Here is a 20,227-nt window from a genome sequence, read left to right as displayed (position 1 = left end):
AACTTTGGAAATAAAAAAAAAAAAGTCCGCAGGCGCCAGGTCTGGAGAATACGGAGCATGAAACAGCACAGTGGTTTCCGTTTTTGTGTAATAGTCACGCTTCAACAGGAATAAATGGGCGGGTACGTTACCGTGATGCAAGAGCCATGAATTGTCTCCCCACTCACATCTTCTCGCAGGCGTCAACACGTCCCGATAGCACTATCGATTAACAGTTTGTCCTTGTGCGTCGAATGCATGGTGAACTAATCCTTTAAAGTCAAAGAAAACTATCAGCACGGCTTTGACATGTGACCTGACCTGACGAGCTTTTTTTTGGTCTTGGAGAACTTTTGCCAACCGATTGTGAAGATTGTACCTTGGTCTCAACATTATAACCGTAGACCCACGTCTCATCACTAGTTATGATTCTCTTAAGGAATATCTCGTTCTCATTTGTGCGATCCAGAAGCTCTCCACAGGCTGCGAGACGAACGTCTTTCTGGTGTTGACTCTTGAGCCGTGTGACGAACTTGGTGGCAACACAATGCATTCCAAGATGCTGTGTCAGGATTTCAAGACACGATCCAATGGAAATGTTACGTTCTTCTGCAACCACTCGAACAGTCAGTCTTCGATTGGCACGCAGAGCTTCGTTGACTTTCCTGATGTCGCTAGATGTCGAAGGGCGTCCTGAAGGAGGGTCTTCTTTACCTTCAGTCGGGACATTTTTAAACCATGTGAACACAGCGTACGGCTTAAGTAATCGTCACAGTAGGCATTCTGCATCATTTGGTGTGTATCTGTAAAGCTTTTCTTGAGTTTCAGGCAAAATGTAATGCAGACGCGTTGCTCTTCCAACTCTTCCATCTCGAAATTCACAACGTTCTACCCAATACAGCACTGAACAATAACAGACATACAGCAGAGAAACTTCCGGCATTGAATACAGTCGTGTGCAGCGATGCCGACCGTACTTCGCTCCAACACACTATTGGCGCGAAATTACAAATGTTGCGGAAGTTTTTGAACAGTCATTGTGCATGATATACGACTGATACTCGAATAGGTACTACTAGTTATATAGAAATCTGGCTGCAGCTTCTGTCTGAAATGCGTTGTCAGTACATCACGCGAATTTAAAATCTGCGCTTCGTGAGCGGTGAAAGCTATCTTCCAAAAAAAGAGTATCAGCGAAGTATACGCTTTCACGACCTTCCTCCTCCAGAGATGGCGAGAGAGCACTACGTGCATGAAACGAAGCACCAGGAAGGCGCATGAACTCTGAGGGTTAAGGGCGAGACGCCATTGGCGACCCGTTGACCCGAGAGATTTCACTGCCGATGCGTACGTACACCGAGTTCGGTGCCCACATTTCACTGCCTGGCGCTGCTCGGAGCTGAACCGACGGCCGCTATCGGCAGCTGAGTGATGCGGACAAAAGCTTCCGAAGCGCTATCTCCGCGGCGAGCGCGCTTTCTACTGTACTCTGCTGGCGGCAGCCGTTGCCACCTCATCCGTCTTACGTAAAGCCAGGCCCTGTGCGGGAAGAGATGAGCCGATGCTGCCCGCGACTGGGAGGGGATGAGCGACGTCGGTGGACTCCGGGGAGGTTTTTGCTCGGCGAGAAAGCCGACCGCGCGCCGCCGCTGCAAGAACAGGTGGCGGCAGACCCCGGGCAGACAAGCAGAACGCTGTCGCTAACCTCCAAGTCCTTAGTGGCTGTTCTCTCACAGACTTATCGGCTCTCTTCTTTCAGCTCCAGGGTGGAGAATATGTCTTCCGAGTCTTACGATTTGGTTATAACAGGGTGGCGTAATTTTATAATCCATTATGGAAACAAAGTCGTTCAAGATACCTGACAACAAACGCATTTACCCTAATCAAAATCACAACAAGTGAAGCCGATTTTTTTATTCCAGAGAGGAAAGAAACGAGAAGTGCGAATAAGACTCGTTGTGTGACGGATTCTGTACAAACTTAATTATATGTATAAACTGCTCATGTGCGGGATTTGATGAGTGAGTTTGCGAGTATGAAAATACGTGACATACACTGAAGTGCCAAAGAAACTGGTATAGGCATGCGTATTCAAATACAGCGATATGTAAACAGGCAGAAGACGGCGCTGCGGTCGGCAACACCTATGTTAAGTGTCTCGCGCAGTTGTCAGATCGGTTACTGCTGCTACAATGGGCAGGTTATCAAGATTTAAGTGAGTTTCAACGTGGTGTTGTGGTCAGCGTACGAGCGATGGGACACAGAATATCCGAGGCAGTGATGAAATTGAAACTTTCCCGCACTACCATTTCACGAGTGTATCCTGAATCCGGTAAAATACCAAATCTCCTACGTCGCTGCGGCCGGAAAAAAATCCTGCAAGAACGAGACCAGCGACGATTGAAGATAATCGTTCAACGTGATAGAAGTGCAATCCTTCCGCAAACTGCTACAGATTTCAATGCTGAGCCATCAACAAGTGTCAGCGTGCGAACCGTTCAACAAAACATCGGTATGGTGTTTCGGATCCAAAGGCCCACTCAAGACCCTTGATGACTATACGACACAAAGCTTTACGTCTCGCTTGGGTCCGTCAACACCTAAATTGGACTGTTGATCATTGGAAACATACTACCTGGTCGGACGAACCTCGTTTAAAATTGTATCGAGCGGATGGACATGTACGGATATGGAAAAGAACCTCAAAAATCAATGGACCCTGCATGTCAGCAGGGGATTGATTAAGCTGGTGGAGGCTCTCTAATGGTGTATCGTGTGCGGCATGTGCAGTTTGAATGATAAGGGACCCCTGACACGTCTAGATACGACTCTGACAGGTGCCACGTACTTAGGCATCCTGTCTGTTCACCTGGATCCATCCATGTCCATTGTGAATTCCGACAGACCTGTGCAATTCCAGCAGGACAACGCGACACCCCATACATCCAGAATTGTTACAGAATGGCTCTAGGAACACTCTTCTGAGTTTAAACACTTCCGCTGGCCACTCAGCTCCCCAGACATAAACATTATTTAGTATATCTTGGATGCCTTGCAAGGTGCTGTTCAGAAGAGATCGACATCCCCTCGTACTCTTACGGATTTACGGTGTCAATTACCCTCCAGCACTACTTCATACATTAGTCGAGTCCATGCCACGTCGTGTTGCTGAACTTCTGCGTGCTCCCGGGGGCCCTACACGATATTAGACAGGTGTACCAGTCTCTTTGGCTCTTCAATGTATGTGGCCGTATCTTTTGATTTGGAAGCTTTACGTTTTCACAACGTCAAGGGACGGTAGAACTTAGTATTCGATATTCACTCCTGAGAAAATTGGGTGTTAACACCCGATGGACGGACAGACAGACAGTAAAGAATATGATCCTGTAATGGTTCTGTTTTGATCAATTCAGGTACAGAGCCCTAAAAATTACCGACACTGGTTACTACTGAAGCTGTTATCAGCGGCCCTCAAAGAGTGTCAATATGTGATCAAGTTTGCTTAACAGAAAAAAATGTTTTGACAGGTTGTTTTTGTTGTTATGGTCTTCAGTCCCGAGACTGGTTTGATGCAGCTCTCCATGCTACTCTAGCCTGTACTAGCTTCTTCATCTCCCAGTACCTACTGCAACCTACATCCTTCTGAATCTGCTTAGTGTATTCATCTCTTGGTCTCCCTCTACGATTTTTACCCTCCACGTTGCCCTCCAATACTAAATTGGTGATCCCCTGATGCCTCAGAACATGTCCTACCAACCGATCCTTTCTTCTGGTCAAGTTGTGCCACAAACTCCTCCCCAATTCTGTTCAGTACTTCCTCATTAGTTATGTGATCTACCCATCTGATCTGCATTCTTCTGTAGCACCACATTTCGAAAGCTTGTATTCTCTTCTTGTCTAAACTATTTATCGCCCATGTTTCACTTCCTTACATGGCTACACTCCATACAAATACTTTCAGAAAAGACTTCCTGACACTTAAATCTATACTCGATGTTAAAAAATTTCTCTTCTTCAGAAACGCTTTCCTTGACATTGCCAGTCTACATTTTATATCCTCTCTACTTTGACCATCATCAGTTATTTTGCTCCCCAAATAGCAAAACTCCTTTACTACTTTAAGTGTCTCATTTCCTAATCTAATTCCCTCAGCATCACCCAACTTAATTCGACTACATTCCATTATCCTCGTTTTGCTTTTGTTGGTGTTCATCTTATATACTCCTCTCAAGACACTGTTCATTTCATTCAACTGCTCTTCCAAGTCCCTTGCTGTCTCTGACAGAATTACGATGTCATCGGCGAACCTCAAAGTTTTTATTTCTTCTCCATGGATTTGACAGGTGAAAATACAAATTCTAGATTCTAATCATTTTTTTCTATGTAATTCTTCATGTCTCACAATCGAATTCTTGTTTAAAAACTTGACGCTTTGTGTATCTAAATAAGAAACAAACAATCAAACTGTAAGTCTGTCACTAGATACGTAATTAATATTAAATACTAATAAGGCATTGTGCTTTATAGTAATGTGTAAACGGCCAGTGTATAACAAAACTGCCGGCCGCGGTGGTCTCGCGGTTCTAGGCGCGTAGTCCGGAGCCGTGCGACTGCTACGGTCGCAGGTTCGAATCCTGCCTCGGGCATGGATGTATGTGATGTCCTTAGGTTAGTTAGATTTAATAAGTTCTAAGTTCTAGGGGACTGATGACCTCAGCTGTTAAGTCCCATAGTGCTCAGAGCCATTTTAACCGTTTTTTGTAACAAAACTCACAAGGAAATCAAGTACACGTAGCCTGTAAACGAACTTATTTCATATCCGTTTGAGAAACCTTGTGCAAATTCTACGGAACATGTGAGTAAGTAACTGAATATCTAACAGTAAACAGACTACGGTTGTTTGACATTTTTCTAGTAATTTTCTTCTTTGTATGTTCTTGTGTTCTCACATCACCCTCGTTGAATCACGATATTATAAATATAAATGGCTTGTCAAAGCAACCAGAAATCTATTAGGTTCCCTGAATTATATTTTGACCCTCTGAACCGGACCTAAAAAATTAGTGTTTGGTTGACGCCACTATTATAAAAGTCGCTGCCTCAGAGGAGGATGGCAAATTAATGGGGGCAACATTTCCTGGTTTGGTTTAACAGCTTTAGAAGACCTTAGTTTGTAACCAATAATACAGTGTTATTCATAAGTACAGATTCAGTTAAGGACTGTGAAAAAGCAACAAGAGATACAGGGAAATGACGCTTATCAATGGACAGAGCATCTCTCCAACCTTGGCTTTGGCGTAGTTGCAGAGTGCTCCACCAGGGGGCAGTCGTGTTAGAACATGTAGACAAATGATCCGCTCCGTACTGTCTCGTCGAAGACAGGCAACCAAATCAACAGACTTCCGAAGCGGGTTGCTGCACGGCCTTCCCGAGCAGCGACTTCCATGAATTGTACACAGGTTTCTGTATGAATGTATGGTGGCTGTTCTTTCGGACACGCATTCGTACAACTGCTTCGCCTTCTTCAGTGCTTATGCACAAGTATATCCGACCTTCTGCGGGAATCTCAGAATAGCGAGGAGCATGGAGTCAATGGACAAGGACTGCGAATAGGTGGCGCTCGGTGGTAATCGGGTCGGCCGTGAAGCGTGCCGATTTAGTCCGCGCACCTGTGATAACGCTGTGTCCCTAGATGGTGCAGTGGTTAACGCACGTGCCGTGCCGGGTCGCGTCTCTGATTGGGCATAATGTCCTGTTGCAGATGACATCAGTACTCCCTTTATTTTCCTTCCCCCCCCCCCCCCCCCCGTCCTCCGTCCACCGTTGCCTCCCACTGCCCCCCCCCCCCCTCCCCTCCCAGTTCGGTTTAGATACAACACACGTATCTGTCGCGTCACTGCGTCACAAACGGTACCAGTACTGAGTACTAGTTATGCGAGTTAAAGACTAGTACAGCAGTATCCACTTGTATGTGACTATGTTCTGTATGTCTTCAGTTTTTACGCAGTATGAGGCCTTAATTTCTGCCGGCGTATACAATGTTCAGATAACTTACGGGAATGCAGCCGCGTGACATCGTCGACAAGCGCCGATATTTCGACACGAGCACACCCTGCACAACTGCATTAAGTAAGCGTTCTGCAAGGGAATTTAAAACTTCAGTTTTCACAGAAAGTCCGTAAAGATAACTCACTTGATTTGCGTAAGGCGGATGTCTACCGTATTCCCTGCAGTTGTAGCATGTCAGAAATCGGTTCCACTATCGCGACTGTGGAAGACCTGTGTACTGAGCAGAAGCAGCACACACGCTCACAACAGCCCAGCAAATCCGGCGTTGCAGAACATATTCTAGAGAATATAATGGCACGGAGATTCTGGCACACACTTCCAGGAATTGGGATAGCGTTATTAAGGAAGACGTTGAATTAAATTAGCAAGTATCCTTATAAATAGAGAAGGTCTTTTTTTGTGAAAGGGATTCTGCCTGGGATGCTGCTCTCTCACTTGTCAAAAAACAGACGCAGAGCTCATGCTCCTTCACCCGTTGAGTATTAATTTCGCTATCGATAACTTCTGACATCGGTCATCTTTAGTTTGTGATGGCACTATTATTACAGTATATATATATGTAACTCGGTTTTCACAAAAATTCCGTAAAGATCACATCCACACCGACCCCCCCCCCCCCCCCCCACACACACACACACAAGATACGTACGTGATGTTTGGTGCATTTTACCCTGAAAATGGCAGGGTGTGCTCTTATCAAAATATCGGCGATTGTCGACATCACCCGGCTGCATTCGCGTATGTTATTTGAAGTTTTAGGCAGTAGTTTTCTGAAACATCGAAGATTGTCATAAACAACGCTGTATGCTGAAAAAGATGAGGACGGCCATATTGAAATGCAGCAAATACAAGGGCTTTTATTCTGAAGGTCGGATCGGCTGAGAAACTAAGACCACAGTGACGATATCAAGAGGCTTTCGGCAGACGTATTGCGTAGCGTGCCTAGTACGCCCGTCGACCGCGTCACCTCGCATTTTTCTGTTTTGAGTGAACATTGAGCACGTAAAGACGCGTAGAAGAACATCGTCTCACGCCAAGGGTACAGTGCGTGGTGTCATTCGATTTCTACATTCTGAAGAGTTACACCTGACTTCATTCAGCCGACATAACGTAACTGCTATGCGTGCGGCAACATCGCAGGGGCTTTGAATGAGGTTCTACAAACCTTTACGATGCAAGTGATCCGGGAATGAAGCGAGATCTTCTTCGGCGAGTGAGTGAGGCTATTCGTCTACGAGAAGTAATTCAGAACAACTGAAGACGTATGTTGTCATGAGGCCATTGTCTTTCTTCGTGACAATGCTCGGCCGCACACTCTAATTGCAACAAAGTCGTTCCTGAAGCGTTTTGGACCGGAAGTGTTTTGGCACTCACCATACACCCCGCAGTTGGGGTGCTCTAAATTTAATATCTTCGCTCACATGAACAGTTGGCTATGATGACAATATTGTGGCACGAACGAGCTTCAGACCTGCGTAGCGAATTCGTGGAAAGAGAGGCGGCTGACTTTTAGGACGATGGTACTGGAAAGCTTCTACAACGCTGCCACAAATGTCTAAATAGAAGGGGCGACTCTGTAGTGAAGTAGCTGGAAGATGTACCTAAATGTTTTGGTTTTCACTGTGGTTTCCATTTTGCGACCGATCGGATGTTGAAAAAAAAATTGCTGTCGTATATGTTTTTATTTGTGGTGCAGGACAGTACTAGTAAACATCCACCATGCGAAGGTTTTATACTCAGTCCTCAGTATCACATGAAACATCAAATGCAGCAGTGGACCTGCAACTTTGGAAAAAACAACGACTAAAAGGTAAGTGCATCCACTGGAAACTACGGAACTGGAGCCCGAATTATAGACCAGAAAGTAAACAGAGGCAGGGCTCAACACGGCAGCCACTGAAGGTGTGCTGTCCGTCTAGATCGAGCTGTGTCCTGCGCTCCAGTGTGGTCGGCGTCCTGTGGGGCCTGAGCCGGGGAGTCGAAGCTGCGAGCCCTGGCACGAATACGCAGGCCTGGCTGGCCTGGCCCGCTTCCAGGAGGCGGCGGCCCCGATGCGTGATGGAGAGCTCCGGCACTGACCTTCGCACAAAGAGAAACTCGCGGGGCCGATGGCCCACGCACTCTGCGGCCGGCACTCAGCGCACCCCGGGCTTCCGACACTTAACCCCACTAATGGCTTCCGACCATCGTCAAGCTCTGCCCCTTAACCCGCCCTCACACAGGGTGCATCTCTCACCACGAAGCACGCCAGGCGTGGCATCTGTTGTCGTTGCAGCTTACCCTGAAAAGATCTGCGATCGCATCGGTTTCCAGCTGCAGTTTTCAGCTGCATCTAGCGCACAAATCACGAAGTTTGTCTACCAAAATTTACGTGCGCAATTAACTACTTTGCCTCTGTTAGCGACTGTGCAAAAATGATGGAACCAGCCCGCAATGTGGAGTGCAGTCTTGTAATTCATTGGTCTGTGTAACTAATACTAAGGTACTGAGCAGATCTGCGGAAAAAAGAAATTAATGGCAAACCTTGACTAAAAGAAGGGATCGGTTGGTAGGACATGTCCTGAGACATCAAGGGATCACCAATTTAGTATTGGAGGGCAGCGTGGACGGTAAAAATCGTAGAGGGAGACCAAGAGATGAATACACTAAACAGATTCAGAAGGATGTAGGTTGCACTAGGTACTGGGAGATGAAGAAGCTTGCACAGGATAGAGTAGCATGGAGAGCTGCATCAAACCAGTCTCAGGACTGAAGACCACAACAACAACAACATTTTCTCCTTGTCACAGACTCCTCAGTAAAGTTGCAAATTTCGTATCATATCCCCTATGTTCGTACTCTGATTAGGATTTGCTGGTATGATACTCGGTCGAGCGCTTATCATAAATAAATAAAAATAAAAATAATAAAAAAACAATACTTTGAGGGCGTTGCCATGTCATGTGGGAAAGTCACGTGTCGGGCTGTACCTTCGCATGTAGTGTGGGGCCGTAAATGCTCTATGATAAGCCTTCACATTCCATCCATTACCGTGTCTACCTTATTGGGGTGAGAAAATCCGTACCAGACAGGGAAAGTGTATCCTGCCACGGAGTAGCAGACTGATAGTGCAGTCCTTAAAGAGGGTTCATAATTTCGAATGGTAAAACTCTGGAAGTGCGTGTTGTATGTCGAAGAGTTTTAAGTGGCGAGCGTAAAGTGGCGCGACTTTTGACTGTCACAGTGGGAGATGCCGCATGAGCCAGCACTTAGGGGCGGTCGGTCGGCTGGAAGACGCCGGACGCCGGCACTGAGGGGCGGACACCTGTGGCGCGGAAGGAGAGAGTCGGGAACAGCGGGGAACGGTGTCAGCGCGGAGCATACCGGCGCAGGAGAGAGTGCGCATGCGCAACCCGGCACGCCGTGTCGGAAGTCTGCCGAGCGGGGCACGTCCCGCAAGGTACGCTTTCGGGGCCGACACTGTTCGGTATACATTTTTCTCACAAACCAGTTATACTGCCTCACTCTTTAAGTTCCCTAAATGACAGCTCTAGTGGCATGAAAATGGGCATGTGTCTCATGCTGATTCCTGGAGACAATGATTTGTATAAACAAATTGCCTCCATCCTCCTTAACCTAAGATTGCCTACTTGCTGCACACTGGTACACGCAGCCTCAGTTATAACGTGTTGCAGTTCACTCCGCCAACATTCAATTGATCTGCCAACGAGACGCGTATCCAGTAATTTCCTCTCGATCCCAGATATGAACATTACCATTTTACACTGAAGTCACACAAACTAACCAATGGATCGGCCTACTTTTCAAGACGTTTGTCATCCACCAATCGTACCATAGACTTCTTTTGTTCATATGTTGTCTTCATTCGCCTCGGTCGTTAACAGTATTTCGTATCCATTAATTTTAATTTTAATAATGAAGAGTCTCAGCTGCACCGTTTACCTGGAATTTACCTAGATTTCAGTCGGGATAACCCAACCTTCTTCAGAATAACAGTATCCATCGTTTGTTCATAGTGGACATCGTCAAGGTAAAACTACAAATCCATAAATTATCGTCAGACGGTACAGCACTCGTGGCTGCCGCATCGCGGTCGCGAAGTGGGGCCGAGGCAGTGCCACATACATTTTACAGTCTGACGATAATTTCATGGATTTGTAGTTTTAGCTTGACGATGTCCACTATGGAGAAACGATAGATACAGTTATTCTGAAGAAGGATGGGTTAACACGACTGAAACCTAGGTAAAAGGTGCAACTGAGGCTGTTCATTATTAAAATTAAAATTAATATTTATATTTATACAGTTGCTGACAGGGCCGCGAAACGTTGAAGATATTTATTTCGTATCCATCCCATTGTTCCAAATATATCTCCCTTTCCATCAGTCTTGCTAGCATACATATTTTGGACTTGGAATATTTGACACAGCGAATGGTGGTCTAGTACGATCCGACAGGTCTTCGTTCTTGCCACTTTTAGCTAATTCTCATTCCAACTCATTAGTATTATACGCTTCACACAAAGTTACACAAGCAAAAATTGCACGTAATTCCGTACAATGGTGACGCGATAATTGAAAACTAACAAATGTTCCACTTCCTTAACAGCCAACATCTTCTATACCCTAAGAGAAACTAAAAGTCTCTTGGCTTGGTGTAGCAGCCTCATTCTGTATAGAGCAACACGCCTCATTGGATGAATGTGAATCGACACCCTATGTGGGATATAGCTCATCAGTTCATTTAACCACTGCTTGTCTAATTTATTCCGTTTTGCAGTGGCAGTCCTGCATAACTCCCGCAGATTTCGTGTCGGACTGAGGATGCGCTTGCGCAGCTCTTTTCAATCGATCCCAGGCTTGTTCCATGGCAATGATATCGATGAATGGTGCAGGCTAACCCAATCGCGAAATACCCAATGAAATCGTTTACGATACCTGCACAATAACCATCCATTAACTCGAATATTCTTTCCTGCAATATTGAAAAAGCGGTCCAGCGGCGGGTTAGAGCATGTTATCCCTGCACTGTTGACCACGGCGTCGGCCGTCTCACAGCGGCTTTGATCCGCCGTGACTCGCTGCGCTCGTTTGCCCGGATGTCTCTGCGTGCAGCATATCCAGGTTCCCTTCACACACACTGAAGATGGTCATGTGGCATGAGAAATACAGTTGGTAATATTGTCTTTGGCTCCTTCTGTACCTTTCACCATGGCATATAGTTTAAGGGCCGGGCCTCACTTTGGGCGTCTGGAATACTGTGTGGCGTCTTGGAGGCAAGTTTCTTACAGTTAGATTGGACCTGTGCCACGCGGTGACCGTCACTAAGTCGTTCTCATGGTGGCAGTCTGGTAGGGCTAGATGTCGCTGATACATCCCATATTACTTGTAAAACTACGACTGCGAAAGAACGATGTAAAAGACAACATGCTTAGTACACTTTCTTAATCTCTGACAATAACCAGGCGTAGAATATACAGAAGCATGACGTAGGTATACGAACTTCGTTGTGCGTAACAAAGAAACGTGTGACAAAGTGTGCTACACTTGGAGACTGACGATACGAGCATGTTCCAGGCTGCAGTGCTATTCATCGCTCTCATTTATCGTCTTCCTTCTATTTCATATTTTACATAATTTTTTTTTACACTCACCGATCCGTCAATCATTCGAACGGCCCCTCTCTGTATATGCTCTGTTTCCTCTGTTACTTCGTCATGATTCAGATCACACATATTTCGAAAATATTCTGGTATACATTGTAAAAATGTATTTAGAACGGTATCTTTCACAGAAAAATTCATCTTCCCTAGAATCCCATCATTAAATGTGCTGAGCTGATGTGTTGGTCCACACTTCATGCACGCGCACATTGCAACTGCCACGCATTTATATAACTCGACAGTTGCTAGACATGACACATCCATCGTGCTGCCGAAGGCTGCGTACATTTGTTTGGTGACGTACGTTAGTCTTCACTTCTCGACAGTAACACTAGCTGAAGGACAGCGCTTCATCATATGTACTCGCATCATATGCCAAAAACCAGACGTAACAGTTTAACTTTATCCGTTAAGCCTTTACAGTACTTCGCGAACAGCAATAACCTACCACACATATGTTGGTACAGCGTATGTGCGACTGAGTAGCGACGTGCAGAGGTAACCAAACTGGACTTCCACACTGGTTGAGTGGAGTTGAAATGCCCGTCCGCCAGTCTATATTTAAGTTATCCTTGTTATTCTTTGTGCTCCTAAACTGATTACGAGAAATTACGCAACGGTTACTTACAGTCATCGATGATATGTCCAACTGAAATCTCCCTTCTACCCTTCCTGTGTCTATGAGCAGCTTTCCAAACAAAAGAAAGCACTGCGTTCTGCCTGTCAAGTTCTCCGTTCTGCCATACAGCTCGCTAGGTATTACACACAAACGTTTGTTAATGAAGAGGAATTTCAATAGCCATATAAACCGTCAAAGTCAGCATAAAATAGCTGCACAGTCGTATTTTCTTTAGTAATTTTCAGCCACTGACCATCTTCGAAGAACATACATTGATTCAAAGTATGTCGATATTGCTTGTATTAGTAATCATGTTTCTATTTATGACAAGCAACGACAACACTGGCCACAAGCTTTGTGTCAATCTGTTTCAGGTCGTTTTAGAGGTGGGCAATGGCCAAAATGTATTAGGAAACCACGAGGCTTGCTGAAAAGTAATGCATACGAAGTTTTAGGTGAAAACTATTAAGGTTTTTAAATAAAAGAAACGTGAATAACGTTCTACCGCTTCATTCTTCATGTCTACACATTTGTTTCTCAGCATAGTTTCTCTGGCGAGGAACACATTTGTCCCAGCGAATAGTCCAGTTTGTTGATACCGACACTGTAGAATGTCTGTCTTCGTTTAACGGTGCTCCAGACTCATTTCTGCTTCCACCGTTTCGTCACAGTGAAAGTGAAGCCCTCGAAAGTGTTCTTTAAGTTTTGGAAACAGATGAAAATCGGATGCGGCGAAGTCGAGACTGGCTGGAGGACGATGGCTGACTGTGAACCCAACGTGTCACATTGTCGCAGATGTCGCAGCACGGGTGAGTGGTCTGGTATCGTCCTTTTGAAGGAGTGGGTGCCCCACGTGTGGACGAAATCTCTGAATTTGAAATTCGTTTGCAACATGCTGTTTCTCTCCCACCAACACAGTTCCGGTACGCCCCACTATAATACACGCTTCGATTCGGAACCCTCCAGCGTCAGAGGGCTGTAAATATGTAGACATGAAGAACAAGACGTTTGTTTTATTTAAAAAGCTTTAAGAGTATTTACATTGAAAATTGGAGGCACTACTTTTGAGCTCGCCGTCATAGCTGCAAGAATTCGGACAGAAATTCAATTGGGGGAGAGGGGGGGTAGAGCGGGAACACATTCATTCCACTTGGGCTGGCAATTAGGAATACGGGACTGAATATCAGCCACCAGAAAATAAAATATATGGCTGCTGTTAGTGCACGCAACAGAATATTGCCACCGTCTGTAACAGCCGGCAGTTACACTTTTGAGAGAGTTGAGAAGATTAAATACTTGGGATCCACGATCACACTCTCAAACGGCAAAAAAAAAAAAAAAAAGATTCTAATGGCTCTGAGCAGTATGGGACTTAACATCTGACGTTATCAGTCCCCTAGAACTTAGAACTACTTTAACCTAAGGACATCACACTAATCCATGCCCGAGGCAGGAATCGAACCTGCGACTGTAGCGATCGCGCGATTCTAGACTGAAGCGCCTAGAACCGCTCGGCCACAGTGGCCGGCCTCAAATGACACCTCTTATGAAATGAAACAGACACTTAAAATAACCCAACAGATCCTACTTTGCGTTGAAAAGTTATTTTTCGCAAGTATCTTTACTTGGATTATCAAATTAACCACTTATAATACGCTTATGAGTCAAATTCTTCTTATGCCTCAGAATGTCGCTCATTAGCATCAAAAGTTATTTGAATGCTAGATGCCTTTGAGAGAAAGATACTTCGAAGAATCGTTGGCCCAAGCCGTGCAGGAGGAATTTGCAGCTTGGTACAATCATGAGCTAGGTATACCTGATATAATAACTGTGAAACCAATCAAACTGAGAACTGAGAACGGCAGGGCACGTAGCATGGATGAATGGTACGGAAGTTGCCAAAAGGATGTCAGGTGTATAACGCTACGAGTATGCTGATGGTTGTTCTTCCACTTAGGGCTGGTATTGACAGAGCTGAATTTGTTTTCTTGGCTGGGATATCAGTCGGCGGAAAGAGAACCTTAGGCGGCAGCTCCAGGATGCAGAGCCAAGGAGAGGGCTCCGGAAATAGGTAAATCTCAAAGCTGGGAACTTGGGCGGCTGTGTCTCCCGTCGCCTTTGTGCAGGGGGTGTACCAAAAATGGTGGAGTGTCGGGGAAGCTGATAGATGGCTTCTTACAGCTCTTTGATAATCTATAATAATTAAAGCAAATCCGAGCGTATTTGCAATCTCAAAAAAAAAAAAAAAAAAAAAACGAGGTGCATCGAATGAGACAACAAAATCTGAATATCTTTGATACTACAGAAATTAACATTTCACAGTGAATAAAAGTTTCGCAATGAACCTCTGAGTTTAGAACTTCTAAATGCTTCATGCGATTCCAACAAATAATATCTCAGATGATAGAATTGCATGATAGGTGTCATCCCAGAAAGCCTCTCATACGTATCTATCGTATTTCATGACATATGTCGTCTTTTACATATTTTTCTTATGCAAATGTTTCTCAGAGTATCGTATTCTCCACAGTTACACAACAAATGCTTACAGCATGAATGCCTCATGTATTGTCATACATGTGCAGTTAGTTAACGAATATTTGCTATTTATCCAGCAAATTTTTTAAAATGTTGATTGCTAGTTCCATTAAGAAACCGTGGTGATTTAAAAATGGTTACTCGCTTGTGTTCGCAAACGCCACTGTTGTAAAGAGTGCCAAAAGACGCTTCTGCCGAGCAGGTCTAAATAATTGTTTAAATAGTATTTAACGACAATCTGTAGTCATTTATTGCGTGCATACCTTCGCAAGAGCACTGGCTTATTTATTTAAGGTCAAAATCTTTATTTATATTTATTGTGAACATTCTGAGTCTCACTGAATGTTTACAACATTTCTTTATTTAAATATTGTTGTAATATATTAGTTTAGTCTGGGAAGTGGTCATGTTGAGTCAAATGATGTTAGTAGCCCATAAGAACGATGTATTTTGGTGAGGCCGGCCTTCAGCCAAACCAAAAGCAGACAGTGGCGGAACATTGTGGGAGTCAAGTGTAGACTGGGGCTTTCGAGTGAAGAGCTCAAAGGAGCGATTCTGGACACTTCATGTTGAGTGGTGGAGGAAGGCAGACTTGCCTATGGTAGCGTGCATCATTCAGTTGTGTAGGGGGTTGATTCTGGGTGGCGAACGGTCGCTGCAACGCTGTAACTTTTGAAGAGGCTTTATATTTCGAGAGGTCTGAATGTGTCCCAGACTGGGATTCGAACGTTTTCCGCTTGGATTTCGGCACTAAGTATAGAGTATGAGATGCTATTCATTGTATGATGGGTGGTACTATGTACATCATTTTGAACTCTGAAATGTTTTGAGCTGTTGATTATTCCCTAAATGGACTTAGTTTTGGCATAGCTTTTTTGGCTGTTTAGTCTCGGGATTTTGTTGCCATTTTTTAACGCTCTCAACGTAACTTTACAACATTTGACAAGGGGATTTTATGTCCATATTTCAACAGAATATTCATAGAACCGCTTCCCGTTAATCTGAGATGTTGTTTCTTGAAAAACCACTATTCAGCATAAACCTCTGTCGTCTACATCAGTAACAACTCTTAGAAAAGAACCATTGTTATTAAATTATTCATGTAACCCTTATTTTGTATTTCTGTCTATTTTATTAACTCCCAGTGCTAGGCAATGCATAGACTATTTGACTGAAGAATCACAGCTACAGATCATTATTTGCAGCTAATCAGCTGCATGGCATGGAAAGATACATGCGTGGCTCGACTCTATGACTACACCGAGTACGTAAAATATGAGAAACCACGGGGGTCGTTGTGGCCGAGCGGTTCTAGGCGTTGCAGTATGGAACCGGGAGACTGTTACGGTCGCAGGTTCGAATCTTGCCTCGGCCGTGGATGTGTGTGATGTCCTTAGGTTAGTTAGGTTTAAGTAGCTCTAAGTTCTAGGAGACTGATGACCTCAGATGTTAAGTCCTATAGTGCTCCGAGCCATTTGAACCATTTTTTTTGAGAAACCGCACGTACAGACGCAACTGGTTGGGAAGAGCAGGTACACTGGCAGAAACGGTTAGGTATCGTCGCAGATGCAGAATGTACACAGAGGACATGGTAGCGCAAGAATAAGATGGATAATGAAGTCATAGGCGACCTGCAGAAAATGGGCTGAAGGGCATGAAAAGCTCGAGCGTTGGGACCTGATAATAGGCAGAGAATCATTGAAGAGGCCAATGTTCAGACTGAATTCAAGATCGACAGAAGAGGTAGAAGAAGGAAAAGGCACACCGACATGGAAGTCCTCAGACAGTCACTAAGAAAGCACAATGCCTCACAGGAATTGATTTACATCCTTAGCATAAGGAGCTTTGACGTTAAAAATGTGAAACGCAGCAGACTTCTCGAGGCATTAGACAGAAGGAATCGAGAGTCGCAGCTCGCACGCCGCCTACGTCAGCGCCAGCGCCTAGGGCCAGAGAAAGCATCGCTGCTGCACCTGCCGTGCGTGACAATAGCGCTCCTACCTGGCGGGGACAACGCGGGCGCACAGTGGAAAGCTCCCGGGCCCCGCCGAATGATAATTGATGCCGCTCCGCCAGCCCTGCGTGAGTAGCGCCCGGCCGCCATAGAAGCCATTTGCATCGAGGGCGCTGCCGTAAATGGGACACAATACATTCTGTAGCCGTGTCACGGACCCTGAATATAGTTATTAGCGCTTAATTCCGTTCCACGCCGCGATCGCGAGCCCACGCCATCTGGTACGGCGTGCCAGCTACCGACTACGCAGCGCCACTAATTCAGTCGGGGGGGGGGGGGGGGGGGTGTCCCTCCATTGTACAGTGCGTGTCAAGCAGTACAGACATTTGCGTGAGCACTGCGCTGTGTGTACACAACACAATGACTTTTCTGGAGACTAGAAATCTTCTCTGTAGGAATCAGCATGGGTTTCCAAAAAGACGATCGTGTGAAACCCAGCTCGCGCTGTTCTTCCACGAGACTCGGAGGGCCATAGACACGCGTTCACAGGTAGATGCCGTGTTGCTTGACTTTCGCAAGGCGTTCGATACAGTTCCCCACAGTCGTTTACTGAACAAAGTAAGAGCATATGATCAGACCAATTGTGTGATTGGATTGAAGAGTTCCTAAATAACAGAACGCAGCATGTCTTTCTCAATGGAGAGAAGTCTTCCGAAGTAAGAGTGACTTCAGGTGTGCCGCAGGGGAGTGTCGTAGGACCGTTGCTATTCACAATATATATATATATAAATGACCTTGTGGATGACATCGGAAGTTCACTGAGGCTATTAGCGGATGATGATGTAGCAGATTGAGAGGTTGTAACAATGGAAAATTGTACTGAAATGCAGGAGGATCTGCAGCGAATTGACGCATGGTGCAGGGAATGGCAATTCATTCTCAATGTAGACAAGTGTAATGTGCTGCGAAAACATAGAAAGAAAGATCCCTTATCATTTAGCTACAATATAGCAGGTCAGCAACTGGAAGCAGTTAATTCCAAAAATTATCTGGGAGTACGCACTAGGAGTGATTTAAAATGGAATGATCATATAAAGTTGATCGTCGGTAAAGCAGATGCCAGACTGAGATTCATTGCAAGAATCCTAAGGAAACGGAATCCGAAAACCAAGGAAGCAGGTTACAATACACTTGTTCGCCCACTGCTTGAATGCTGCTCACCAGTGTGGGATCCGTACCAAATAGCGTTGATAGAAGAGATAGAGAAGATCCAACGGAGAGCAGCGCACTTCGTTACAGGATCATTTATTAATCGTGAAAGCGTTATGGAGATGATAGATAAACTACAGCGGAAGACTCTGCAAGAGAGAAGCTCAGTGGCTCTGTACGGGCTTTTGTTGAAGTTTCGAGAACAAACCTTCACCGAGGAGTCAACCAGTATATTACTCCCTCCTACGTATGTCTTGCGAAGAGACCATGAGGATAAATTCAGAGAGATTAGAGCCCGCACAGAGGCATACCGACAGTCTTTCTTTCCACGAACAATACGAGACTGGAATAGAAGGGAGAACCGATAGAGGTACTCAGGGTACCCTCCGCCACATATCATCAGGAGGTTTGCGGAGTATAGATGCACATGTAGATGTAGATATATAATACACTATCGTATCAAAAGTATCTAGACACTAATTAATGGACATAAATATGACACGTAATTGCCTTTCACCTGTGTGATAGGTTGATGCTTTTAGACGCTGGGGTCTGAAGTGATGTGCCGCTCTAACTCATCCCAATGAAGTTCAGGTCGGGACTCTAAACAGTCCAGTTCACTTAAAGGATGTTACTGTCCACAGAGCATTGTCTCACAAGACGGAGCTTTGTGACAGGTTCCACTATTATAAAATACACACATCAAAAAAAGGTTTGCATCACCTCGGATCCGAGAGTTCCATACTTGTACAGAAAAATGTAATAGAGATCGACATAAACATCATTCCCGCCCTTTTTATTGCTCATGAAAACCACACATTGCATATTGTACCACCATACAGCGAGACCTTTAGAGGTGGTGGACCGGATTCCTATACACACTGATATCCCTAACACCCAGTAGCACGCCTTCTTGCATTGATGCATGCTTGTATTCATCGTGGCATACTATCCACAAGTTCATCAAGGCACTGTTGGTCCTGATTGTCCCACCCCTCAAACGCGATTCGGCGTAGATCCCTCAGAGTGATTGGTGGGTCACGTCATCCATAAACAGCCCTTTTCAATCATCCCAGGCATTTTCGACAGTGTTCATGTCTGGAGAACATGCTGACCACTCTAGTCGAACGATGTCGTTGTCCTGAAGGAAGTCATTGACAAGATGTGCACGATAGCGGCGCGAATTGTCATCCATGGAGGCGAATGCCTCGCCAATATGCTGCCGATATGGTTGCACTATCGGTCGGAGTATGGCATTCACATATCGTACAGCCGTTACGGCGTCTTCCAAGACCACAAGCGGCGTACGTTGGCCCCACATATTACCACCCCAAACAGCAGAGGACCCCCACCTTGCTGTACTCACTGAACAATGTTTCCAAGGCGTTCAGCCTGACTGTGTTGCTTCCAAACACGTCTCCGACGATTGTCTGGTGGAAGGCAGGTAAGTCAGCCCCCCCTCCCCCGCCACCACCTCCTACCATCACCATGGAATATTTGATATTTGTTACCAATTACTGCACTGCGTTTGTATTATGCACATGGTAGGATAGGTCATGTTTTCTAATAGTTTGGTATCAGGTTCAGACTCGCATACCGTTCGTGCTAAAGGAACTCTGCATGAGAAGAAAAATACGTAGTTATCTGTAAATGTAACTGTATTTTTGCTGAGAATATGCAAAAGAAGATACAAGCTAGATAATATGATTGTTCCTTCGTGGGGGACCACAGTTATGTAGGATTTTTGAAAGGAATTTCCGCTATTTGAATGCAAATCCTGATTGTGTGAAAAATGAACAAGAGTTTACAGTAAACTGTCGAAAATTTCTTTCGTAAAAAATGTATGAGTGAGAGGTTGCGAAGGTCTTGCAGTTGTAATTAATTTTTGTCATTCTTGAGTAAAGATTCATTGCGTACTAACTGAAGGTGAAACGATAAACCTGCACTTTCCTAAGCGAACCCATCTTGACAGAAACTTTCTTTCCCCGAGAAAACAATTACGTTTGTTGTTTTCAGTGCGCTAAGAAAATTCTGTAATGCGTGATTCCAATAATAGACTAAAGAAGTGGTAATATGGCATAGAACAGCGCATCTTGTCCTAGTCATCAATCCGAAGACAGGTCCCATGCTGTTTTCCAGATTTGTCTGTTTTGCAGAAGTTTTTTCATATTTTCACAGCTGCTGCACCTTTTAACT

The 20,227-nt window shown here is 45.0% G+C and overlaps 1 protein-coding gene across 1 annotated transcript in view; it reads right to left on the bottom strand.

Moving 5' to 3' along the window:
• The window catches only part of LOC126334987 (probable chitinase 10), a 377,522-nt gene that overhangs the window by 145,197 nt on the left and 212,098 nt on the right, over positions 1-20,227 (bottom strand). The gene's annotated exons all lie outside the window — the stretch shown is intronic.

This window comes from Schistocerca gregaria, chromosome 2 (assembly GCF_023897955.1).
Source record: "Schistocerca gregaria isolate iqSchGreg1 chromosome 2, iqSchGreg1.2, whole genome shotgun sequence".
Classification (NCBI taxonomy): Eukaryota; Metazoa; Arthropoda; class Insecta; order Orthoptera; family Acrididae; genus Schistocerca; species Schistocerca gregaria.
The sequence above is the reverse complement of the archived record's forward strand: the minus strand, read 5'-3'. Positions and strand labels throughout refer to the sequence as shown.